The sequence below is a fragment of the Heptranchias perlo genome, chromosome 2 (genome assembly GCF_035084215.1).
Source record: "Heptranchias perlo isolate sHepPer1 chromosome 2, sHepPer1.hap1, whole genome shotgun sequence".
NCBI classification, from domain to species: Eukaryota; Metazoa; Chordata; class Chondrichthyes; order Hexanchiformes; family Hexanchidae; genus Heptranchias; species Heptranchias perlo.
This window is the reverse complement of record NC_090326.1, coordinates 137,602,314-137,629,525: the sequence shown is the minus strand read 5'-3', so window position 1 is coordinate 137,629,525 and position 27,212 is coordinate 137,602,314. Positions and strand designations below refer to the sequence as shown.

The window sequence follows — 27,212 nt, the reverse complement described above, 5'->3', positions numbered from 1 at the left end:
CAGCGCCTCATGGATGCCCAGTTTTGAGCTGCTAGATCTGTTCTGAATCTATCCCATTTAGCACGGGGGTAGTGCCACACAACACGTTGGATGGTGTCCTCAGTGCGAAGACGGGATTTCATCTCCACGAGGACTGTGCGGTGGTCACTCCTACCAATACTGTCATGGACAGATGCATTTGCGACAGGTAGATTGGTGAGGATGAGGTCAAGTAAGTTTTTCCTTCGTGTTGGTTCGCTCACCATCTGCCGCAGGCCCAGTCTAGCAGCTATGTCCTTCAGGACTCGGCCAGCTCGGTCAGTAGTGGTGCTACCGAGCCACTCTTGGTGATGGACATTGAAGTCCCCCACCCAGAGTACATTTTGTGCCCTTGCTACCCTCAGTGCTTCCTCCAAGTGGTGTTCAACATGGAGGAGGACTGATTCATCAGCTGAGGGAGGACGGTAGGTGGTAATCAGCAGGAGGTTTCCTTGCCCATGTTTGACCTGATGCCATGAGATTTCATGGGGTCCAGAGTCAATGTTGAGGACTCCCAGGGCCACTCCCTCCTGACTGTATATCACTGTACCGCCGCCTCTGGTGGGTCTGTCCTGCCGGTGGGACAGGACATACCCAGGGATGGGATGTTGGCTGAAAGGTATGATTCTGTCAGTATGGCTATGTCAGGCTGTTGCTTGACTAATCTGTGGGACAGCTCTCCCAATTTTGGCACAAGTCCCCAGATGTTAGTAAGGAGGACCTTGCAGGGTCGACTGGGCTTGGTGTTTTGCTGTTGTCGTGTCCGGTGCCTAGTGGTCCGATGCCGGGTGGTCCGTCCGGTTTTATTCTTATTATGACTTTTCATAGCGAGATTTTACAACTGAGTGGCTTGCTGGGCCATTTCAGAGGGCAATTAAGAATCAACCACATTGCTGTGGGTCTGGAGTCACATATAGGCCAGACCGGGTAAGGGCGGCAGGCTTCCTTCCCTAAAGGACATTAGTGAACCAGATGGGTTTTTACAACAATCCGGTAGTTTCATGGCCATCATTACTGATACTAGTATTTTAATTCCAGATTTTTATTTAATTAATTGAATTTAATTAATTAATTGAATTTAAATTCGCCAGCTGCCGTGGCGGGATTTGAACTCATGACTCTGGATTTTAGTCCAGGCCTCTGGATTACTAGCCCAGTAACATAACCACTATGCTACCGTACCCCGGTTGGATATGTATTGGTATAAACTTCAGCTTCAATGTGTCCGTGTCATGACTTTATTGGGATTCTGGTTTTTATTATACCAGAGGGGATACTCCATTGCCACAGCCTCAACTTGGACAAGATCTCAGCGAATGTGATGTAGGATTTGGAGGCTGTTTGATGTATTTTGAAATGAGAGGATTAACCAAAAGCAGTATGCTGTACCCAGGAACTTGCATAATTGTGAAGGGGGTATGTTGGCGTCCCAACGTGCTGTATCACAGTGTAATATGATTCAGGGTTGTGTGCATAATTCTACCTGGTTACATGAGTTGTTTCTGCCAGTGAGGGCCGCCCTTGCCAGAGAGTATAATGGAGAGAGTCATTTTGGGCATTGGTGAAGGGCTGAGAGTTGATGTCTGTCATTTTCTTGCTGTGAATTGTGTATGGGGGTAGAAAAGGGAAGCAGAAAAGCCTTTAAAATTATATTGCAGAAGTCTAAAGAGAGTGCTGCCAAACAATTGACTTGACATGCCTCTGTTAGGTTATCAAGTAGTTCAAAGTTTCAGCTGCAGGCATGGTATATTTTAGTTTTAAAAAAATCAGGATTATAAACTGTTTAAAAATATAAGTGGAGGAGATTCGCGTTTTAAAGGATAGAAACCACGATTATTTGTTTAAAAATGTTACAGGAATATGATTCTCGACTGATGCCTTCCGTTGTCCCACTACACAGTTGGCATTCCATTGTGTTGGATGCTTCAAGAGTAAGCATGTGGTATTTTGAGAGACTAAGTACTTATATTTTATGGAATCCTTTTTTTTGCATTGCCAATTTGGTCATTTTCCCCTCGCATCTGAAATGTTCAAAATAGTTTCAACAAACAATACTGACTGCACTTGCCTATCTTTTTTTCTCTCTCATGTATAGATATATAATATATATATCAAATGGTAGCTGAATAATGCATTAATTAGCTTCTGTCATGAGATCACTGTCCTTCATCTTTTCAATTCTTAATATAACCAGCAAGTGTAACGGTCCTGCATTCATACCAGTTATACGAACCCTCAGTATAGCCATTGTAATATAGGGAACATGTGTACTATTTACTAATTTTTATTCTGGTTATAAAGTTTATTATCTGCCATAATGGAAGTTGAATTATCTGGAGTTCCACAAATTTGGTATTGCACATATGGTACAGAAATACCCTAGGAAGGCAAGTACAAGACAAGTAATGCAAATTAAATGTAATCTTCCTTGGTTTGAAATTGATTTATAAGGGGAAAAGTATGGGGAACTTTGGGAGTCAAATATGAATATACTACAAAGGTATTGGCTGTGTGCAGATGGAAACACAATACTAAGGCAATTTTGTCCAGGATTATAAAGTTTTTTTTTAAAGTTAGAATTCTAAACAATAGAAATTATAGTGAAAATATAATTCATTTGAATATTTTGTGTATTTACTAAAAAGCATAAAGCTAACTTACTGTCTAGTTTTTGTAGTGCACCAAATATCCTGGTGGATTTTGAAATTATTGTGGCGGATAGAGCTTCTTGATTGGTTAAATAGAATGAGAGCTAACCGATCCTCTTGCTCAGGTGGCATATGTCCAGTGGTGCTGAAGGAGATAAGGGAGGAAATTTGTGGGTCATTAGCTATCAATATCACTGATTATTAGGCACTGGTGAAGGACAGGAAATGTGCTACTGTAATATCTGATCCAGAGAACTAAAGGCCCTTTAGCCTAACATCAGTAACAGATAAAATAATGGAGTCAGCTAGAGTAGTATAAAATAGCCAGCATGAATTTAGAAGCTAAGATCGTGCCTGGCAATATTCTTTGTTCCTTTGAGGCTGAAAAGTAGATGCTGAAACTCCCTAGGATATAGCGTTCTAATTAAACTAAAAGCGAATGGAATGTAGATCTGAATAAATTGGTTTTAAAAAGTAGGAAATAGAGTACTTCTGAAAAGTTTAATGTGAGACTGGGGGAAGTTCTGCAGGTGTCAACGCTTGGTCCTTGTCTCTAACTTCCGTAAATGATCTGGATGTGAAAACCATTTGTTAGGTGATTTAAAAATTACTGATGACACAAAAATACAGCTGTAACGACAGAGGATGTACAGTCTAATCTTGAATTATTAGTTTGAATTGAAATGTTACAAAAAATGGCTCCTGTGCTGTTTTTATTTAAATTGCTTAATTCAAATTACTGTGATTCATTTTTTTGTGTGAAAAACACTTCAAATTAATAGTAGATTGTAGTAGATTTGTGAAAGGGCTTGGCAGACAATTAGCACATGAAATTTAATACTGACAGATGTATGGTTTTGTACACTTGATGCCTATGCAATGAATGGGGCAGTCAGCATGGAAGCTCAGAAAGGAGCTATAGATTTGTTACTTTTTATGAAGCGGTTAAAAAAGCAAATAGAATATTAGTATATATAGCCTGAGCAGTAGAGTACAAGTCTACAAGAGGCTGTCCCAATGCTTTACAATGCACTGTCAAAACTACCCTTGCTCAGTTCTGATCACCACATAAAAAGGATATATGTGGATTTTTATAAGAGTCACAAGAGTAATTTGAAGTGTAACAAGATTGGACTATGAGAAAAGATACAGAATCTTTTCACCATATATATTAATAACTTGGGTGAAGGTATCAAGAGTTGCACATCCAAGTTTGCAGATGACACTAAATTGTGTGGATGGGAGCAGGATGTTACAAAGGGGAATGGACAGATTAAGTGAGTGGGCAAAATTCTGCCAGACTAATGCGGGGATTTGAGAGATCATCCACTTTGGATCTGAGAAAGTCACATCGGAATATTTTCTTCCTTGGAGCTATGAAAGAGCAGAGGGAATTATGTTTGAGGCTGGGTATTCTGCAGTGAGTGGCTCACCACCGGACTCCCCAAAGCCTCTCTACCACCGACAAGGTACAAGTTGGGATTGTGATGGAATATTCTTCACTTGCCTGGATGGGTGCAACTCCAACAACACTGAAGAAGCTCAACACTATCCAGAATAAGGCAATCTGCTTGATCGGCACCCCATCCACTGACTTAAATATCCACACCCTCCACCATTGGCATACCGTGTGTCAGGATGCACTGTTGCAACTCACTAAGGCTTCTTCAGCAGCACCCCTCAAACCTGTGACCTCCACCACGTAGAGGGACAAGGGCATCAGGTGCATGAGAATGCCATTGCCTCCAAGTCACAACTTCCTGGCTTGGACATATATCGTCTTTTCCTTCATTGTCACTGTGTCAAAATCCTGGAACTCCGTGCATTGTGGGAATACCTTTACCATACGGACTTCAGAGGTTCAAGAATAAGGCCCACCACCACCTTGAGAGGAATTAGGGATGGGCAGTAAATACGGCTGTGCCAGCTGCGTCCATATCTTGAGAATGAATTTTTTTTTAAATCTGGATTTTGTTTTTAGTAAAGTGCCATTCCTGTATATATTTCCCAAATTCTGATTAAGTTCTTGCTCTCTATAGGCTGATAACGTCACTAGCACAATTGCAATGGCATGAAATGATTTCAGCGGTTCAAGAAGGCGGCTCACCACCATCTTCTCGAGGGCAATTAGGGATGGGCAATAAATGCTGGCCTTGCCAGTGACTCCCACATCCTATGAACGAATAAAAAACTGATTCCAGTGTTGGAAAATGTATCCTTTAATTTTCTGGCAGCGATCAACAGATTGTTAACTACTACAGTGTAGCAGTCATTTAAAATATAATTGATGTACAGTTTCTTTTAAAGTAGAAAGGAAGTTTAGTCTAAAAACATTAGAAACTTGTAAAAGCGTATTGAGTTTATACTATAATTCCATAGACAGCACCCCCAAGTACATAGACACACACATGGGTTCCGTGTCAATTCTCAGGACTGCTGCTTGCATCATTATGTTGGGGCACTGCATGTTCATTCTCTGTGAACCTGAGCATGTCAGCCTCCAAAGACGACTGGAGTGGATTTTAAGTATAAAAATGTTCAGTGACAAAGGAGAATTTCTTTGTCTGTCTGTCTGTCTGCGTGTGAACCCAAACTACAAGATGTAAGGGCCTAAAATGTAGTTGAATGCTAGACCATGTGCAATGGGGGGAGGGGGAGGATCTTCCATAACCTGAATAGCATCCTTTCACTTTTTCTGTCAGGCAGGAGGAGATTTATGTTTCCAGGCTATGCAGTCAGACAGTGTCTCGCGCGTGGCTTTGTCCTGTGAAAATTTTGGAGGATAATTGGTCCAAGGGTAATGGAGTTCTAAACCTGTCACTTTAATCAAAGCAAAAATTAATTATGCAAAAGATGTCACTCAATTCTCCTCCAAAAAAAATCATTGACCAGGTAACCTACGTAGTGTTGTGATGTTTACCATGATTGAATATGGTTGGATTGCATGGTTCGCTGAGGTTTACTCTGCAGTGTTTACATTCAATCATTGTTAATGCTGGATTTATTCTCTCACCAGGCTGGCAGTCACATTTTTTTTTAAATTATATTGGAAGAAATTGAAAGATGCTTTTGGATTTAAATCACATTTTACCTGTTGCATTTTATATTAATGCAGAAACCTGCATTCTGAGTAATGTGAATTTTTGCAAGTCATGATTTTGCTGAAGTACTGGCTTAGTGACTCAACTAATCGTGATCCAACGTAAAGGAATGTTGACCAGTTTTCCCAGTGGATTTGTATATGGCAAGTTACTGAGGTAACTTTCACTTTATAATTAGACTTGTGTAGACTTGGAAACTAATTTTATAATAGATGTCCAGTTTGCATGTAAATATTTATTGCATGTACAGTAGTGATATATTTGTAGTTTATACATGAGCACTACATTGCACTTTGATCTGTTAAACCCATTTGCTTGTAGTTGGTTTTAAAAGCACTAATGTTGTCATGAGATGATCTTGTATGTTTGTATTTTTTTTCTTCGCATCCATATGTGTAGTCAAAATCTGAAACAGCTCTCTGTTTATAATTGGTCAGTTTCTGGAATTTTTTTTATATTCGTTCATGGGATGTGGGCGTCGCTGGTGAGGCCAGCATTTATTGCCCATTCCTAATTGCCCTTGAGAAGTTGGTGGTAAGCCGCCGCCTTGAACCGCTGCAATCAGTGTGGTGAAGGTTCTCCCACAGTGCTGTTAGGAAGGGAATTCCAGGATTTTGACCCAGCGACGATGAAGGAACGGTGATATATTTCCAAGTTGGGATGATGTGTGACTTGGAGGGGAACGTGCAGGTGGTGGTGTTTTTATGTGCTTGCTGCCCTTGTTCTTCTAGGTGGTAGAGGTTTGGGAGGTGCTGTCGAAGAAGCCTTGTCGAGTTGCTGCAGTGCATCCTTTGGATGGTACACACTGCAGCCACAGTGTGCCGGTAGTGAAGCGAGTGAATGTTTAGGGTGGTGGATGGGATACTAATCAAGCGGGCTGCTTTGTCCTGGATGGTGTCGAGCTTCTTGAGTGCTGTTGGAGCTGCACTCATCCAGGCAAATGGAGAGTATTCCATCACACTCCTGACTTGTGCCTTGTAGATGGTGGAAAGGCTTTGGGAGGAGTCAGGTGAGTCACTCGCCACAGAATACCCAGCCTCTGACCTGCTCTTGTAACCACAGTATTTATATGGCTGGTCCAGTTAAGTTTCTGGTCAATGGTGACCCCCAGGATGTTGATGGTGGGGGATTCGGCAATGGTAATGTCGTTGAATGTCAAGGGGAGGTGGTTAGACTCTCTTGTTAGAGATGGTCTTTGCCTGGCACTTGTCTGGCGCGAATGTTACTTGCCACTTATGAGCCCAAGCCTGGATGTTGTCCAGGTCTTGCTGCATTTTGGCACGGACTGCTTCATTATCTGAGGGGTTGTGAATGGAACTGAACGCTACAGTCATCAGCAAACAGGAATTGTGTTGCAGCTACAAATGTACTAAAAATATATACTTGTTACAAAAGTAGAATGCATTATAAGAAATTAGTGGAATGTCTTTCAATATACTAATCAGTCAGTTGCACACGGGAAGTGAAGAACAAGTGTAGTTTCCAGGTGGAGGGAGGTTTTGTGGGGCGGAGGGTTGATGACATGGGCTTGGAGGTGTAATCCCCCTTTGAAAGTCTTACATTCTGTCTGCATTTTTGTGTAATACTTTGACAAAAGTTTGGGAAGCAGAGAAGTAGAGTTTGTTGCAGCATAAACGTTTCTCTGCAGTACAGGCTGAGGAGACGGGAGTTGCTAAACTGAGGTACTATAGCAGCACCACCGGTAGGATTGTGTAATTACAGTGTGGCACATTTACATAAACAATTTCCATTACAAATGTGGACAGAGCTGAGTGTGTGCAGAAGCAAGATTTTAATATATTGCAAATATCAGACAATTGGATACAAGTGAGTGACCTTTTGCACATGACACTGTTCATAACCCATTTTAAAGCCTGTGAAAATGATAGTTGATAAGTCTCGAAGATATGAAAAATCTCCGATCCATTGTACTAAATTTAGCTGGTGACATTTTGGGCAGTTTTGGATGTTGATCTGCAGGTGAGTTGCTTGCTAGTATTATGTAGTTTTCAAACAGGAATCCCAGACCCATGGGCTTGCAAGGAGATTCAAGAGGGTCCGTGAGGTCACTTTTCTGTTTTTCTGTACTGTGCTATTTTTCAGAAGTTAGATGAGAGTACCTTGGAGCATGTCAGTATTTGTAAGATGTCCCTCACACCCAAAAGATTGGAAACATTTGTGTAGTGGCTCTTAGCAGAGTTAAGTGTCTTGGGGCATTTTCCTTCATTAACGGTGCTAAATAAATGCAACTTGTTTTTGTTGTAGTAGAGGTTCTCTCTGGAGAAACCATAAACCTTTTTATCTATCTTAGCATGTATATGTTGGATATGGGGAAGTGTCTGTTACACTTCCACCTGTACCCCCCCCCAAAAAAGTAATAAGCACATTAATGGAAAAATGCCCACTTAATACTGACTATGCCAGTAAGAAAAATTACCAATGAGCAGCATAATTACCAACAAATAATTCCAGCAAGCACCAACAAGCTATCAGCAGCAAATGCCACAAAGCCAACCAATCAAATCACTGCGAACATTTTTTTCAATCTAGTTTCAGCAGCTTTCTTGGGATCTTTAGTAATTCTAGGATAAAGTTCTAAAAATAACATTTCTAACAAAATACATTCAAAATAGTTCACAACAAAACTACTAAATTGCCCTATAACTTTGCTATGTTGGAAATCCCTAAAGCAGCATTGCCCTCCAAAGGCCTGCAATATTTTAATGGGCCCTGGGACTTAAAATTTGCTTCACTGCTAGAGCTATCATTGTGTACTTTGACTTCCTTGGATAAATTAGTCTAGGTAATGGACTAGAACTGCTAGAATGAAAGAAAAGAAAGACTTGCATTTATATAGCGCTTTTTACGACCTCCAGATGTCCTAAAGCGCTTTACAGCCATTGAAGTACTTTTGAAGTGAAATCACTGTTGTAATGTAGAAAACGCAGCAGCCAATTTTCACAGGGCAAAGTCTCACAAACAGCAATGAGGTAATGACCAGATGATTTTTTTTTTACTGACATTGGTTGAGGGATAAATGTTGGCCTGGACACTGGGGAGAACTCCCCTGCTTTTCTTTGAAATAGTGCATTGGGATCTTTTACGTCCACCTGAGAGGGCAGGCGGGGCCTTGGTTTAATGTCTCATCAAAAAGACGGCACCTCTGACAGCGCAGCACTCCCTCAGTGCTGTGCTGTACTGGAGTGTCAGCCTGGATTTGTATTCAAGCCTCTGGTGCGGGATTTGAACCCACAACTTCTGACTCCGAGGCAAGAGTGCGACCACTGAACCACAGCTGACCCCTAACACAAGATGTATACAAGCACTCTGGAGTAGAATTTTCAGGTGCTGTTTCTAATTGATGTCAATAATTTGCATTTGGAAATTCAATGTTTTGTTTTGAAATCTTTGTTTCTATCTCCCCACCAAAAAAACAATCCCAGCTAATATTGGAAGCTGTGAATATAAACCTTTGATCATGGTACAACAGCTTGTTGTGCCACAGAACTGCTTTCCACTTCAAGATTATTAGTGAATAATGCAGTCTGGCTCAATAGCATCAGCTGTTCCCTGGCTTTCTTGGTAATTGGATGGCTACTTTTTTGGGGTGCTTCATAGCTTCAGATGAGCTGGGCTGTGTAACATTTCACTTTTTAAAAAAAAAGATTGTTATTGCTTCACTTGACATGTCCACTGGTCTTTTTAATGTTCCACTTTGCCTTTCCCAGTTGAATTGCACACTTTTTAAAAAATCTGAGAGCAGGCAACATGCTCCCAGACTTCCTGCAAATGCCATTGTGAAGCTGACTTGCAAAATGTGGGACAGTAACTTGTCCCTTCATGGTGAGTGCCTGGTTTGACATTTCCCTATTGCAAACGGCTGAGTAACTTGAGTTGCTTTTATATTGTCACTTGGGTCTCGAGAGTGTTACACTCCTAATATGTATGTCCAAATTATGTAGCCAGTTTCTGTAGGAACCGGTTGCAAAATGGATTCAGTTCTTTAGTGTGTATGCAGACAGGCCATGACTGTTTGGTCATTGTGCACCCATGACATACTGGCATCATGGTGCACATGTGACATACTGGCATCATGGTGTCAGCAAGAAATTAAGTCATGATGCTTAAATGTCCAAAACTTGCCTCAAGACATTTCTACCAGGACACTCAATGCAGTTAGAACAGCTTGCTTACTGGACTAGATAGACTAGCAGCAGGTAATGCCCAGCAGAAAGTATATCTTCCTGGCTACCTGATTAAATAATCTGGTGAATGTACCTTGCATTTGCTGGCTCCTACCTGAGTCATGTGAATTGGGAGCTGGCAGCAAAGTAGATAATGTGAGGAATTGGTATAAAGCTACATGCCACCTCTCATTGGGACTACATATTGACATTCCAACAGTCTGCGCCACAGCACTGTATCTACAATGTATTACATTGGTAATTGTTGAATACTTCCTAACATTTTGGGATGTTAGTCTCTTTGATCCAAATTGTGTGGCAACTATCTTCCACTTTGAAAGCAAGAGTGGTGTTGCAAATATCAAGTGACCTTGATTGTTTTAATTTTGAATACTAAAACCTAATTTTTATGGTAAGAATGGCAAAAATAGTTTTAACTTCAATGACCAGCTATCTGTCTTTTAAGATTGAAAGCAAAATACTGTGGATGCTGGAAATCTGAAATAAAAACAGAAAATGCTGAAAACATTCAGCAGGTCAGGTAGCATCTGTAGAGAGAGAAAAAGAGTTCAAGTTTCAGGTCGATGACCTTTCATTAGAACAGGTCATCCTGAAACATTAACTCTGTTCCTCTCTACAAATGTTGCCTGACCTACTGAGTGTTTCCAGCATTTCCTGTTTCTATCTTGAGATTTGTGGGTGTTTTTTGTGGGATAGGACAACAGAGGACTAGTAGCTGCTGCTTCCATTAGTGCTGTGACGTGTAGCTCAGGGAACCTTCAGAATTCCTGTGGTTAAATGTAAGAAACTGTTCCTACATGTGTTTTCAACTTAAAAATAATCGCACATGGTACCTGGAGGTCCCTGTAGAGACATGGCTTTAGTGGTGTTCTCAATAATTTGGCTCCTTTACAGTGATGGAAGAGTGTACAAAATCAAAGCCACTTCACAATAATTTTGTAGAAAACCACCAACAAAAATTACTGTCTGCTGATTGAAGATTTGGAAAGTGATCATGTGCAGCATGGCTCACAGTATTGTTGTGAGGAGGTCACGGCCTGGTCTCCTCCTGCTTCCCCCACCGCCTTACTAGACAGTATTTGTGCTTTGCTTTCCTCCTGATTTGTCCTGCCTGTATCTTCAGTTTGGTTAGTTTTTTCTTTCCTTTTGGAGTTTATCTTGATCTTATCTATCTTTGTTGTGTCTGTGTTTTTACCAGTATGAGGAGGAGGGGATAGTAGGGCCTCAGGGTGTGTGCTTGCTTTAATTGAATTACATTTGTATGGGACAGAAATGGGTAAGAAATGATGCTGGAGGCAAGCTCTCAAGACATAGGCCTCCTAGGGAGAAAATGAGGAGGAAATGTGGCATGTTATACAGGGAATTGTATAGACAAGTTTACTAGTTTTAGTGGGTTAGGTTACTTTTATATGTTATTATAAATGTTCATACAGCTATAAATTTAGCTGGGCAATACAGAAATAAGAGGCTGGAACAATTCAATCATGAAATTGCAGCCCTTTTGTGGGTTTTTCTACATTTTGGCAAATTGGTATTGTTACATAACTTATTTCAGTCCTTGAGAAGCGTGAAACTTGTATTTTGTGCTGTGTATACCATCCCCAGATTTCACGTGTAACATGCTATATACACAAGACTTAATTATATAGAATGCTCTTTGCCATATTCTTCTCAGTCTTTCAATCCTGAAGATGGTAACTTGTACCTGGGCATGGTTCCACATGTGTTAGCCAGCCGTTCTTTAGTTGATGAACACTGGGCTGGGTAGTTCCCACATGGCCACTACCTGCTAGAGTAGTTTTTATAGATTTCAGGTGAAGTGGGCTAAGAGGATGGGGTTTAATTGGACCTGGAGGGACAGATATAATTTAGTCCCCATTTTTAGTTATACATTGTTAATTTTTTAATTTTTGATTTCTACCATACATTAAAAAATCTTGTGCCTTGACACACATCCTTTCAACTTTTTGCATTTTAAATTCCTATGTCCCCATTTATAATGGAAACGGCCTGTAGGAACGTATAATGGCAAAAGTTGACAGGATATATATGCAGAAGTAAGAAATCTAATATAGCAATGTGTGCTCGATGTATAATTGAAGCTGGAGACACTAGATAATGAGTTGGCACCTAGTCCTTTTGCCTTGCCCTGTCTTTTAAACCCCCACCCCCAACAAAAATAACGTGGTGAAATTGAGGCTAATTATAGAGTCTCACTGTGAAATGCTAACAACACATGAGAATTTAATCTATGTCCTCCTTGGGCTGTACAATTTTCAGCCATTTGTGACTCTGCCTTTCTGCAATCTCACTTTAATTTAGTTTTGTTAAGTTTGTCTGACTGATCAAGTAAAACAATTTAAAATGTTTTTTCTTCAAGAAAGCTTGTAGAAATAAAGTATAGGCCAAGAACTGGTTTGGTTGTTCTCTTTAAACTGCTGTCCTGTCTGAGCAATAACGAGCAGGAAGCAGATATTATATAGACTTCCCCACCCCCCACCCCTTTCCTGCTGCCCAAATTCTTCATCCTCTGTGCCTCTTACTGAAATTGCTACTTGATATAGATTTCACTGTTATCTCCCTGAGGGTATTGGCTCCTGCCATTGGATGAATGTAAGGTGGAGAAATTCTGCTGCTTCGTTGCTTGAGTGAGTACGTCAGCCATTTCTTAGGATTTTCACCCCTTTTATTCAGTAAACTATGATATTCCATAACTTCTGCCCTGATTATTTAATACAGATGTTGAGTTTGCTTTGGTTGAATTGACTAAAGCTAATTTGGGATCTTGCTGACTTAAATGGATGTGCAGGCGCCACTCAAGTTTCCATATGGCTACTACCTCTCAGAATAGTTTTTGTAGATACTTGTGCCCAAGTATTTTGATTTCCTTTCAAGCTACATTTCTTTCACTGCTGACAAGTAAATTCTGATGGAGGTGGGGAGCACTGAGTGTGGCTGTGGGAAGGCTAGAGATGGGGACATTTTTTTAAAAATCCTTCCCCAATCTAAGACATCATTCACGCATGTACAGTTAAGTTAACTGTGACTCTTTGGCCACTGCACGTGCACGGTGTCTTGACATCGGCAATAGCACATATCCATCCACTATCCAATAAATCACGATATGAATTTCCATGCTGTCCGAGCAATTGATACACCAAGTTTTTTTTAAAAAAAAGTCTCCAGCTGGTAAGCTTACAGGATCTTTTCGGTTCGTATTTGCTGGTGCTGCTAGCTACAAGAGACGCATGTGTCTGAGTCGGCCATGCTAGCACAATATAAAAGTGGTTTACATTGGGCACTCTTCCAAAGCATGCAGGAACTGGGACATCTGATCCAATTGCAATTCTGTGGAATCTGTCATCTTTTGTGTACTAAATGCAGCAAAGATTCTAAGTCAGCAATCTTCCAATAGACTTTGGCTCTGGACATTTAGGAAGATACACTTTAGGAAGAATCTAGGTCAGTTTAGGGTTAACTGTTCTTTTCTAGTCCCCATCTAATGCTTGTTGCCAGCATTAAATATTGATGGCAGGTAGTATTCTGGTACATGACCGGCAAAGGAACTTGCCTTGTGTCTGACCCTTCTCTAGCTTAACTGTAGCTCGCTGAAGAAAACCACAGTTGACATGTTGTTGCTATAATCTTCTTTCACTGAAGTTTTTGAACTTTTTTATGTAGGCTTAAACAGTTGTTCCATTAATGTCCCTTTCTCTCTGCATGCAAGCACTTAATACATTGGCATCTCCTGTAGTGTAAATGTGATTGATAATTGAAGTTCATAATTAGTATTTCTACCACAGCATGAAAAATATTTTTTCGACCCCAAAATGAGAAGTGTATAAGGAACACTGCTTATTACAATGGGTGATTGCTTTATTGGTGTAAATCTGGTACCAACTTTGTGGTACAGTACTAGAATAGTACCAACTCACTTAGAATTGATGCCTCTACTGTTCTAGATCAGTTGTAAACAATTTTACAACACCAAGTTATAGTCCAGCAATTTTATTTTAAATTCAAAGCTTTCGGAGGCTACCTCCTTCCTCAGGTGAACGATTTCCACATCGTTCACCTGAGGAAGGAGGTAGCCTCCGAAAGCTTGTGAATTTAAAATAAAATTGCTGGACTATAACTTGGTGTTGTAAAATTGTTTACAATTGTCAACCCCAGTCCATCACCGGCATCTCCACATCGTTCTAGATCAGAACTGTTGAAAGTAAGAGTCTAAATGTGCAGTTGTGTTATGCGACAGTATAATAACTGGAACTGCCTTATGAAAGTTTTTGCAGGGCCATAGTGGAGTTAATTCACACGGTATCTGATGCAGTTGATCTACGTGGTGTAAAACCATATGACAACACCCCTTTCCACCGACTCAAAAAAAAGGGGATGGTAGACATGTGCTTGTAAGGAGATTGAATGTTTATGCACAATGACAATCCAAGTTTTGGAAAAAGTCAGTGCAAACATTAGTCAGCAGATGTAAGTGAGATGGTATTGTTTAATGCCACCTCATGTTAAGCTGGTAATGATAACAGTAGCATTGTACAAAATTTATTCCATTTGTAACAAAGTGACAAGTAAGTTGTTAAATATTTTCTTTCTAGAGTGTTGCAACTTCTATATACCGCAGATCTCTCCATTTAAGTATTTGGATTATACCGCATCCCAGACAATTCATGTCTGCTTAGTACTGGGCTTATGAGATTCCTCTCAGAAAAAGTGATTGGTTCTACTGTTTCTTATATAACAAAGAGAGGATGTATAAAGAAACTAATGGACTACCTTAATGTAAAAGTCTGTTGAGTTACTAGTCAGTGTAAAGCTAAACAATTTGATTGCTGAAATTGAACTGAGATTTTAATTCTATATAGTAGTTGAACTCTGACTTTGAAGCCTGGAAGGCTTTTCAAAAATGCAATTTGTATATGGTTTGAAAACATTGGATAAATAGTCTACTGCTGGAAGGCCTTAAATTCAGTCAGTATTTCTGTAATTGATGTAAAATAGTTTGATAGTACACAGACCCAGAAAGTGCCAGCATACCTGTATTCATTCTTGGTGTAAGTGTATAAGCAACATGAATCTTGAGTGTTTAATATTCTTGTTTGTGGTAATTAGGGAAAACCAGTATGGATTTGTTAAAAAGGCAAACCATGTTTAACTAACCTGATAGTTTTTTGATGAGATAACAAAGAAGGGTAGATGAGGGCAATGCAGTTGATGTGTATATGGACTTTCAAAAGGCGTTTGATAAACCTACCATGAGGCACTTTATCATAAAGATTGCAGCCCATGGAATAAAGGAGGCAGTAGCAACCTGGATACGGAATTGGCTAAGTGACAGGAAACAGAGAGGAGTGGTGAACGGTGGTTTTTCGGATTGGAGGGAGGTGTACAGTGGTGTTCCCCAGGGGTCGGTGCTGGGACCGCTGCTTTTCTTGATGTATATTAATGACTTGGACTTTGGTGTACAGGGCACAATTTCCAAATTTGCAGATGACACGAAACTTGGAAGGGTAGTGAACGGTGAGGAGGATAGTGATAGACTTCAAAAGGATATAGACAGGCTGGTGGCATGGGCGGACAAGTGGCAGATGAAATTTAACGCAGACAAACATGAAGTCATACATTTTGGTAGGAAGAACGAGGAGAGGCAATATAAACTATAGTGCACGACTCTAAAAGGGTACAGGAACGGAGAGATCTGGGGGTATATGTGCACAAATCATTGCAGGTGGCAGGGCAGGTTGAGAAAGCAGTTAAAGAAGCATATGGGATCCTGGGCTTTATAAATAGAAGCATAGTGTACAAAAGCAAGGAAGTCATGATGAACCTTTATAAAACACTGGTTCGGCCACAACTGGAGTATTGTGTCCAGTTCTGGGCACCGCACTTTAGGAAAGATGTGAAGGCCTTAAAGAGGGTGCAGAGAGATTTACTAGAATAATTCCAAGGATAAGGGACTTCCATTACGTGAATAGACTGGAAAAGCTGGGCGGCTTCTCTTTGGAACAGAGAAGATTGAGAGGGGATTTGATAGAGCTATTCAAAATCGCGAAGGGCCTAGACAGAGTAAATAGAGAGAAACTCTTCCCATTGGTGGAAGGATCAAGAACCAGAGGACATAGATTTATGGTGTTTGGCAAAAGAATCAATGGTGACATGAGGAAAAACATTTTTACACAGCGAGTGGTTAGGATCTGGAATGCACTGCCCAAGGGGGTGGTGGAGGCAGATTGAATCATGGCCTTCAAAAGGGAACTGGATAAGTACTTGAAAGGAAAAAAATTTGCAGGGCTACGGGGATAGGGCGGGGGAGTGGGACTAGCTGGATTGTTCTTACATAGAGCCGATGGGCCGAATGGCCTCCTTCCATGCTGTAACCTTTCCATGATTCTAATTTGTAAAATTTACAAATGTGTGTAGCACTCTCTGGCCTCATACTCAATATTACCACTGCTAGGAAATTGGTGCACTGTAATGTGGGATAAATATATACCCTATGCTCTTTTTTAAAAATACAGCCTACCACTGGCATGGCATATTCAGTCAGCCTATTGCTAATTACACTAATAGTCTCTTTCTCACTCTTTCTGCCCCACCCACCCATGACAGATGTCAAATACAATTAAATTTTAGTACAATACTGGGGGGGAAAACAGTTATATAATTTAAAAGTGGTTATTTCTGATGAGGAATATCATGAAGATAAAGAGGACACCATCTAAATGCTTCAAGATTTCCAAATACATACCAGCCGTTCTGGCTTTTCCTATGGAGTGTGGTGGTGGCAGTCAAACTCGGAAGGCAGAAATGCAAAAATGAAGCCTTCCAGAAAATGTGAATATTTTTAGATGTGACTACTATTTACAAGCCTTGAATCATGTAGCCCTGGGAATTTTTAAATAGTATAGTGAAATTTTGGAGAAATCAATCCATAACATGTTTGGAATCACTAGAATAAATGTTCTAATCAAGTTAACATCTGTAATGCCAATTTCTGGATTTGTTTTGAATATTTAAGCCTTTGGTTGGATGGGAGACTTGTCGTGTAGCAATATCTAAGTGTCCCAAAGCTTAGTTTCTTCATTGAGTAACATTTCTGATTGTCACACAAAACAATATTGGAACACAGTCATTTTCTGTCATACTTTTTTCCTGCGTGATTGTTTGTTTGTAAAACTGAGCCTCTGCCCCACGGTCACTAAAACCCTTATCCATTGTTATATTACCTCTAGACTTGATTTCTCTAATGTCGTCCTTGCTGGCCGACATAAATTACAACTTGTTCATAAGCTCAGCTGCCTGCATCTTGTCCTTCACTAAGTCTAGCTCACCTATTGTTCTCTCTGATCTGCATTGCTTTCCTGTCCACTAATATATTGAATTTAAATTCTTTGTCATCTTATTCTGCCCCATCTCTGCAACCTCCTCCAGACTTGTATTCCCCCTGCACCCATTGGTCTTCAAAATTTTCCCTTTTCAGCATCCTGTCCTTCCTTCATCTGCCTTGGCCCTATTCTTTGGCACTCCCTCCCCTAGACCCCTTTGCCTACAAGTGTTTCTCCACTTTTTAAAAAAAAAATTCCTAAAATCCTTTTTGATAAACTCTCCTACCGTTGTTCAGCATCTGGACACCTATATAATTCTTCCCTTCCCCCCCACTTTTGTTAATCGCCTTGGGTTGTTTGTTAAAGGCACTATATAAATGTTAAGTGTTGATGCTTCAGTCAGTAGCAATGAAAACTGAAGATAAGTCCTTTATTATCGATCCTAGTGGTCGCATCATACCCAAGATTTGAATTCTGTGACCAAATAGATAGCCATGGCTTCTTCATCTTGGAACTGTTACTTAGCAGTAGTGCCAAAAGTACAGTATAAAGCTAGTGAGGTTCTGGAGTGGTATAAATAAGGTGAGCTCCAAGTGCTTTTATTGCATTGCTAATTATATAAATGGCACTGGTGCAAAGCCTGCACTTTTCATTAAAAGTTAGCATTCTGCTTGGATGCAGCTGATAGAGCAGTTCTATCTTCATTAAAGATGTCCTGAGATTTATAAAGAGATTAAAATTTGAGGAATTTTATATCGCTCACCCAGTTGTCGATATTTCTGTGGGGACAGCCCTTCCCCTCTGTGTGGATCTGGACTTGATTGCGAGGTGATCTTAAAAGCAGCTGATCCACAATACAGAAACAGGATTTATTCCAAAATCTTCAGTGAATTAATTTGCCTTTGCTAGCAAGACAAAGACGGATCATCCGGGAAGATTAGCTGCTTGAACCTGGTTGATTCTGAAATGAGCAGCTGATTTCACTGGTATGGACCCATTTGGGATGGGGTTTTGATTTGAAATTATCCAATAATTTATTTGAATTGAACAACATTTTCAGGGGGATATGTTTTTCGTATGATTGCAATTAGAATGAAGATAATGTGAATGTAGCAATTTTGAATTAACTATTTAGTCGTGTATTTACTTGAGAAGGCAATCTAGTTCTGTTCCAGGTTGTCAGAAATTTTGTTTCTCCTTTCCTGAAAGAATTGATTCCTTGCTTAAAATGAGGTAAAACAGGTACCAGTTACCCTCTTACCACATACATGTATACATACCCACCTCTCCAGGAGGTATTAAGACAGCAGTCAGGTGCTATTAACCATCTTCAGCCAGAAGTGCAGAGTGGATGATCCATCTCAGCCTCCTCCAGATATCCCCACCATCACAGAAGCCAGTCTTCAGCCAATTTGATTCACTCCACGTGATATCAAGAAACGGCTGAGTGCACTGGATACAGCAACGGCTATGGGCTCCAACAACATCCCGGCTGTAGTGCTGAAGACTTGTGCTCCAGAACTAGCCGCGCCTCCAGGCAAGCCGTTCCAGTACAGCTACAACACTGGTATCTACCCGACAATGTGGAAAATTGCCCAGGTATGTCCTGTCCACGAAAAGCAGGACAAATCCAATCCGGCCAATTATCGCTCCATCAGTCTACTCTTAATCATCAGAAAAGTGATGGAAGGCGTCGTCAACAGTACTATCAAGCGGCACTTACTCACCAATAACCTGCTCAACGATGCTCAGTTTGGGTTCCGCCAGGACCACGCGACTCCAGATCTTGTTACAGCCTTTGTCCAAACATGGACAAAAGAGCTGAATTCCAGAGGTGAGGTGAGAGTGACTGCCCTTGACATCAAGGCAGCATTTGACCGAGTGTGGCACCAAGGAGCCCCAGTAAAATTGAAATCAATGGGAATCAGGGGGAAAACTCTCCAGTGGCTAGAGTCATACCTAGCAGAAAGGAAGATGGTGGTTGTTGTTGGAGGCCAATCATCCCAGCCCCAGGACATTGCTGCAGGAATTCCACAGGACAGTGTTTTAGGTACAACCATCTTCAGCTGCTTCATCAATGACCTTTCCTCCATCATAAGGTCAGAAATGGGGATGTTCGCTGAAGATTCGCAACCCATCAGATAATGAAGCAGTCCATGCCCGCATGCAGCAAGACCTGAACAACATCCAGGCTTGGGCTGATAAGTGGCAAGTAACATTCGTGCCAGACAATGACCATCTCCAACACGAGAGAGTCTAACCACCTCCCCTTGTCATTCAACAGCATTACCATTGCCAAATCCCCCACCATCAACATCCTGGGGGTCACCATTGACCAGAAACTTAACTGGACCAGCCATATAAATACTGTGGCTACAAGAGCAGGTCAGAGGCTGGGTATTCTGCGGTGAGTAACTCACTTCCTGACTCCCCAAAGCCTTTCCACCATCTACAAGGCACAAGTCAGGAGTGTGATGGAATACTCTCCACTTGCCTGGATGAGTGCAGCTCCAACAGCACTCGAGAAGCTCGACACCATTCAGGACAAAGCAGACCGCTTGATTGGCATCCCATCCACCACCCTAAACATTCACTCCCTTCACCACTGGTGCACTGTGGCTGCAGTGTGTACCATCTACGGGATGCACTGCAGCAACTCGCCATGGCTTCTTCAGCATCTCCCAAACCCGCAACCTCTACCACCTAGAAGGCGAAGGGCAGCAGGCACGTGGGAACAACACCACCTGCACGTTTCCCTCCGTCACATACCATCCTGACTTGGAAATATATCGCCGTTCCTTCGCCGTCGTTGGGTCAAGATCCTGGAACTCCCTACCTAACAGCACTGTGAGAGAACCTTCACCACACGGACTACAACGGTTCAAGAAGATGGCTCACCACCACCTTCTCAAGGGCAATTAGTGATGGGCAATAAATCCTGGCCTTGCCAGCGGTACCCACGTCCCTTGAACGAATAAAAAAAAACCTCGAGATGCTGAGACCAATTGTGCCCCATCTCCATTTTGGTTGAAATTGGTTAACTCCACGCAGACTGGGAGCTAAAACAAGGACCGTCCTAATCTTTATAACTCAACTACTTGCTGGATCAACTGGGCAAGCAGTCAAAGGGGGGGAGCGGGGGGGCTGCAACTTTTTTTTAATATAAAAAGAGCTTGTCTTCACTAATGGGGAAATTATGTATTGTTGTTGTTGCTGAATGTATACGTGATTATGGAATCTAACCATAAATAGACCACCTCCAAATAGAGCACTGGAGAAATCTGCTTCGTACCAAGGATACTATCACTCGCCAAGTCTTCCTCCAAACCAGATTATGCTGGTAATTGGATGTGCAGTAATTTGCAAGTTACAGCATAAGTGGACAAATGCACAATGGTAAGGCTGCCTTCATATTTGTTAGTAATGGGGTTTCTTATTCCACAGAAGTGAATACTAGACACAATCTAGCCATGTGGTCAGACATTTTTGGTTGCCAGGGTGCATTGTTAAGCTTTGTGGACTAATTGCCACATTAGTATGGGTCACCTTCATTAGCAAGTTGACCATCTCACTTTGTATATTGTGTTGTACAGTACAGTAATCTTATAATTTCCATTTGCTAGGGGGGGTTGTAATTGTTTTCCTTGAATGTATTTTTGCTGCTGCAACTGTTAGCTGTGATTATAGACATTTATTTCATAGTAATCATTTCCAAAACGAGAATTACATGAAATTCACATTGGCATTATCTTGTTCAAATCTTAGATATGGCAACTGCAGCATTGCAGTACAGGGCATGAATTGAGGAAATGTCAGCTGCCCTCTGAAGACTTGCCCAAGATAAGGGAGTTTAGTTGATGAATAACTGAGCCCAATTTTGTTCACTGTCATGCAAGCACTTTGCAGGAATCTCTGGACTCTTGTGTGACCCCGATTTTCATCGCTCCACCATTAGCGGCCGTGCCTTCAGCTGTCTAGGCCCTACGCTCTGGAATTCCCTCCCAAAAACTCACCAGCTCTCTACCTCACTCTTTCTTTAAGACGCTCCTTGAAACCTACCTCTTTGACCAAGCTTTTGGTTATAGAATCTCCTTGTGTGGCTCGGTGTCAAATTTTGTCTTCTATCGCTCATATGAAGCGCCTTAGGATGTTTTACTATGTTGAAGACACTATATAAATGTATGTTGTTGATAGTGATCAAGAATGAGTGCTGGCTGCAGTTTCTACTCGCTTTGCCATTGCAAAACCCCATGGGACATATTTCTACCCTGAAGTGCACAAGTTGTTGTATTGAAATACTCCAAAGCTACAATAAAATTGGAGTTCAAATGTACCAAACCAGGAGAACCAAGTTTTTATAAAGTAACTCAAGCTCCAGAAAGTGTTTCTACCTTGAAACTCTGTATCCAGAGCCAGTTATTTATAATACAATACAGTTTTTAATCAAAATTTAGAGGTGATTCAAAAACCCTTATATTGGCTACCAGTGTAGTAATATCATGCAACAGTGGGATAGCCTTTTTTCAATTTGTGCCACTCTTCTAAACATGTATGCATCTAAATGGAGAGTGGCATTCCTTCAGTATGTCTCACTCAAGTGGCCTTTCTTGAGGTGTGAACCTATCCTGCGAATTGACAGGCATGTGGAGAAGGAAAATGGGCCTAAGTAGATAGCGCTCTGAGAGCCAGCATGGGGGCAGTGAGCCAAATGGCAGCCGCCTCTATTGTAAAATTCTATAATCTAGACAAATAAGAGCTCTTCACTAAAAATTATTTTCAAAGGATTAAAACCCATATATTCATCTTCGTCATATTTGCAATGCTTTCCTGGTTCTCCAATGACTTCCATTGTGTTACCCAACTTCATAATCTATGTGTAATAACATTAAATGTTTTAAATTCATTTTTAAAATGTTTAAAAATCAAGTCTCATTTCAGGGCTTACGTTTTGTAAATGGATCATTTAGCTTTGTAGCAGTATTAGACTTGTTTATTCACTGACGTCTGATACAATAATTTTGCCTGAAAGCATTTGGCTTCTGATTTTTTTTTTAAAATCGAACATCACAGGTTATTTTGAGCTCTTGAGCCAGTGCAAGTAGGTGAGTGCGTACGGCCCAGTAGCTTTAAAAGCTAATTCAATCTCAACTGCCATTTGAGCTCTTCTTTTCAGTGTCTAATTCTTAAATGGCTGGAACATAGCTGTAGTTCTGCTGCCTAACTATGCTCTTAGCTAATGTTGCTGGGGCACCAAAGTTAGAATCTAGGACTAGAAAGGATGCTGATTCCTTGCTCACCACGAGAGCGACCCGAACAGGAAACCTGTCTCTCAGCAGAGCAGCTCTCCACTGGAAGAACTGATGGTGATTGGTCTCCAAGTAGGCTTTGACCCTGAAGATTTGGAAATGTATCCACAAATGGCCGAAGCTACCAGAGGATACTTTTGGATTGAATTATAGAACAGAATCATAAAATTTTATAGCATCTGCATCTTAAAAGCTATCCATTTGGTTGTATTCCCCTGCTTTTTTCATAGGAACATATGAACAGAAGTAGGCCATTCAGCTGCTCAAGCCGGTTCCGACATTCAATTAGATCATGGCATATCTATATCTTAAATCCATCTACCCACCTTGATTCCATAACCCTTAATAGCCTTGCCTAACAAAAATCTATCAATCTCTTATTTCCCTTTTTAAAAATGTGGATTTTCTTCCTCTAAATTCTCCTGGCCTCCCCTTTCGATCTTTTGTTTGTTAATGCCCTTTAGTTACATACTTGCATCTTGTGGGCATCTTGCACATACACAATTCAGTTATTGTTGAATCTGCCCCACAATATAAGCCAGAGTAGCAAGGAAACCAAATGATATTATGGAATCACTTGTGGTCTGCTTCTGATCATTTAATACTGCTGTCAGGAATATTTCTTTCAACAATCCAGAATTTTATTCCCGAAGGTGGTTGAAATAACTGTTTCTGACTGGGTTTCTGCCTTAATCCAAAACAGACCTCGTGCAGCTTTTCTGTAAGAAAAATAATTGTGTGCTGCCCGTCAACCCTGTGGTGCAGCTTGTACTGCTACGGAGTTGTCGTATTGATTAAATTAACATGCATAGGAAATAGGGGTGGGAGGTCTCCCACCATTTGTCTTTATACTGTAAGACCTAATGGTCAAAGTATACTGCCACTGCTGCGTCATGTACCCAAAACAGTTTTGAATCAACAAAAAGTGACAGTATATCTGCAGCTTTGGATTGCACGGCCTATATTAACTTTTGGCCGTACTTTGTGTCACACTGAACTTCAACTGGCTTACTCATCCACCTGATGGCAAAAGAAAGTTCAGACGATAGCATTATTTCATAATACAGTACAACCTTTCGGTACATAAAAACAGTTCAAGTCTCTATACCAATGCTGTGAGTTAAACTAGGAAAATCACAATTTTGAAACTTTTGCTCAGAACAACCAAATGAGTTAATCTATAAATCCAGAAACTCCTTTTTTTAATACTGATTCTTAGACCAAATATATGAATTTATAGCATTGATTGTTATATGTCAGGGTTGTGGCTCCACAAGACAATTGCCACCCAATTGAAATGTCAACATTGATTTAAGTAAGCAGACAACTTAACATTCGTTATGTTTTTTTTCTTTAAATTTTGATCATGAAAGCAAAGGTAAAATCTTTTTGTACTTTGGGCAATTATTGTTAGTGTCAATCATTCCTAGATTACAGAGTAGTAGCCAGGTTCAGAGTGTAAAGCTTCCACTACCCACTCCAACAATACACCTTAATTACAACTTTAGAGCAATTTCTTGTATAAATCTGAATTTTCTGCTTCCCATACCAAGCATCCTTGAGGTCTCAAAGAAATTACCCATTTGTAGCCATTGAATTGCTGCGAGCTCTCACCTTGGAGACAGTTCTGTATTACAAGTAAGGTGGCACAGAGACTTACCTTGAGATGTATTTCCAAGGGACTGCTGGAGGCAAATAAACCTGTTTCTTCCAGTGGCACTCCTCAACTTCACTTTTTCTGATTGTAGTTTGGCTAAGGCATCAACCTACCCATCCAAGCCAGTAATACGGTTTTTGCACCTTCCCTGATATCTGAGAAAATCTATGACAAGCCATTGTCCCAGATGCTGTCCAGTGCACATGTGATTTTCTGCACATAGTTGTTCCACCTTCTCTCTTTTTTCCCCCCACCCCGGAAATGTGAACGATGAACTCAGGACTGGAAACCTCTCCATGCTGTAGAACTGCTTCTGGTTCTACACTGTTAATGTACAAGAATCTTAAAACAAACCCTAATTGTAAAGTTGAGTGTAATAAAAAATGTACACCCTGCTGTGTTTTCGAGGCTATAATCTCGAGAGCTATAAACACTAGATCTGAACTGTTCAAGCCTCACTGTGGTCTGACATAAATGAACCATCAATCAGATTACTGCCTTGTAATCGTTCCTAACAAAACAAACAGTATGTGCTGATGTTTGTAAATGACTAACCCTGGCATAAAATTATCCACTTAAGCAAAGCTTTTTCTGCTTGCACATTTTGCCTCAGCTGATGGGAGAACTATCTGCTTCTCTTTGAATAATGCCATGGCATCTTCAACATCCACAAAACAGGCAGATGGTCTTGGTTTGGCATCTTGTCAAAGAACAAATAGTCAATTCTTCATATTTTCATAATATTTTAAAATGCAGCTCTTGCAGGTAAAACAGTTTGGGAATACTGGGAAGGAAAGTTTAGAATCAAAATATCTTGGACAATTTAAAGCTGAACCTAAGAAATAGGAGCAGGAGTAGGCCATGCCGCCCTTCTTCGATCCTGCTCCACCATTCAATAAGATAATGGCTGATCTACCTCAACTCCACTTACCCACCCTATCCCCATATCCCTTGATTCCCAGCCTCGAAATATACTCAACGACTGAGCATCCACAGCCCTCTGGTTTTTTTTTATTCATTCATTCATGGGATGTGGGCATCGCTAATTGCCCTTGTGAAGGTGTTGCTGAGCCACCGCCTTGGACCACCGCAGTCCGTGTGATGAAGGTTCTCCCACAGTGCTATTAGGTAGGGAGTTCCAGGATTTTGACCCAGCGACTATGAAGGAACGGCAATATATTTCCAAGTCAGGATGGTGAGTTGGAGAGGAATGTGCAGGTAGTGGTGCTTCCATGCGCCCACTGCCCTTGTCCTTCTAGGTGGTAGAGGTCGCGGGTTTGGGATGTGCTGTCAAAGAAGCCTTGGTGAGTTGCTGCAATGCATCTTGTAGAGAATTCCGAAGATTCACAACCCTCTGAGTGAAGAAATTTTTCCTCATCTCGGTCCTAAATGGCCGACCCCTTATCTTGAGCCTAGTTCTAGACTCTCCAGCCAGGGGAAACAGCCTCTCAGCATCTACCCTGTCAAGCCCACTCAGAATTTTATAGGTTAAACTCCAGAGAATACAGGCCCATTCTCCTCAATCTCTCCTCATAGGACAGCCCTCTCATCCCAGGAATCAATTTAGTGAACCTTCGTTGCAACCCTTCTATGGCAAGTATATTCTTAGGTAAGGAGACCAAAACTGTACACAGTACTCCAGCTGTGGTCTCATCAGAGTCCTACATAATTGCAGCAAGACCTGCTTATGTACTCTCACCCTCTTTCTATAAAGGCTAACATCCCATTTGCCTTCCTAATTGCTTGCTGTACCTGAGTGTTAACCGAAATGTGGGCCATTTCCTGCAGTTTAAATATAACTGGAACTTTTCATTTTTTTTACTTCGTTCATGGGATGTGAGCGTTGCTGGCAAAGCCAGCGTTTATTGCCCTTGAGAAAGGTGGTGGTGAGCCACCGCCTTGAACCGCTGCAATCCATCTGGTGAAGGTTCTCCCACAGTGCTGTTAGGTAGGGAGTTCCAGGATTTTGGCCCAGTGCTGATGAAGGAATGGTGATATATTTCCAAATCGGGATGGTGTGTGACTTGGAGGGGAATGAGCAGGAGCATGGTCCCATGTGCCTGCTGCCCTTGCAACCTCTACCACCCAGAGGGACGAGTTTGGGAGGTTTCTGTCAAAGAAGCCTTGGCAAGTTGCTGCAGTGCATCAACTGTGGATGGTACACACTGCAGCCACAGTGCGCCTATGGTTAAGGGAGTGAATGTTTAGGGTGGTGGATGGGGTGCCAATCAAGCGGGCTGCTTTGTCCTGGATGGTGTTGAGCTTCCTGAGTGTTGTTGGAGCTGCATTCATCCAGGCAAGTGGAGAGTATTCCATCACACTCCTGACTTGTGCCTTGTAGATGGTGGAAGGGCTGTGGGGAGTCAGGAGGTGAGTTAGTTTTTAAAAGTTTGGAGGTTTCATGATATTTCTCTGAACTCAGGAACATACACACGTAATGTACTATCTCATTAAAGAGCAGACTGATACAAGCATCTGCATCTGATGAATTATCTTCAAAACATTCAGCAGCAACTTTTTTTAAAAAAAATTAAACCCTGGATTTATAGAATTCTGTGTCATTTCAAAACAGAATTGCATTATTAAACTGGTTTATTTTCTGAAATTCCCAGTCCAATTGGAGTCTCTTCCTTCCCCCTGCCACCACCCCCCCCCCTCCAAAGCTGCTGAAAAGCATTACTTGGAGACCAGTAATGCAAACATACTCCATGTTTCAATGTCTACCTTGATTGAGTTGCAGAGAGGTAATTAGTTGCTGCTGAAGCCTCTTGTTTCCAGCTGATCTAACCATTGTTCAGTGGGGCATGGAGTGTGCCTGTGCTACAGTCGGGGAGATGGTAGAAATGTACATTTTATAGTTACATCAAGTTACATTGAAACTACAGCACAGAAACAGGCCATTCGGCCCAACTGGTCTATGCCAGCATTTATGCTCCACTC

At 41.2% G+C, this 27,212-nt stretch overlaps 1 protein-coding gene across 4 annotated transcripts in view; it reads left to right on the top strand.

The window, feature by feature from the left end:
* LOC137344486 (enhancer of polycomb homolog 1-like) overlaps positions 1-27,212 on the top strand; it is a 201,503-nt gene that overhangs the window by 85,291 nt on the left and 89,000 nt on the right. The window contains exon 1 of one of the 4 annotated variants that reach the window (XM_068007519.1): positions 4,977-5,923. The exons of the other annotated variants lie outside the window; for them this stretch is intronic. The gene's annotated coding sequence lies outside the window, so the exon portion shown is untranslated. Of the gene's footprint in view, positions 1-4,976; positions 5,924-27,212 lie in introns of those variants that run through there. 4 annotated transcript variants of the gene reach the window in all.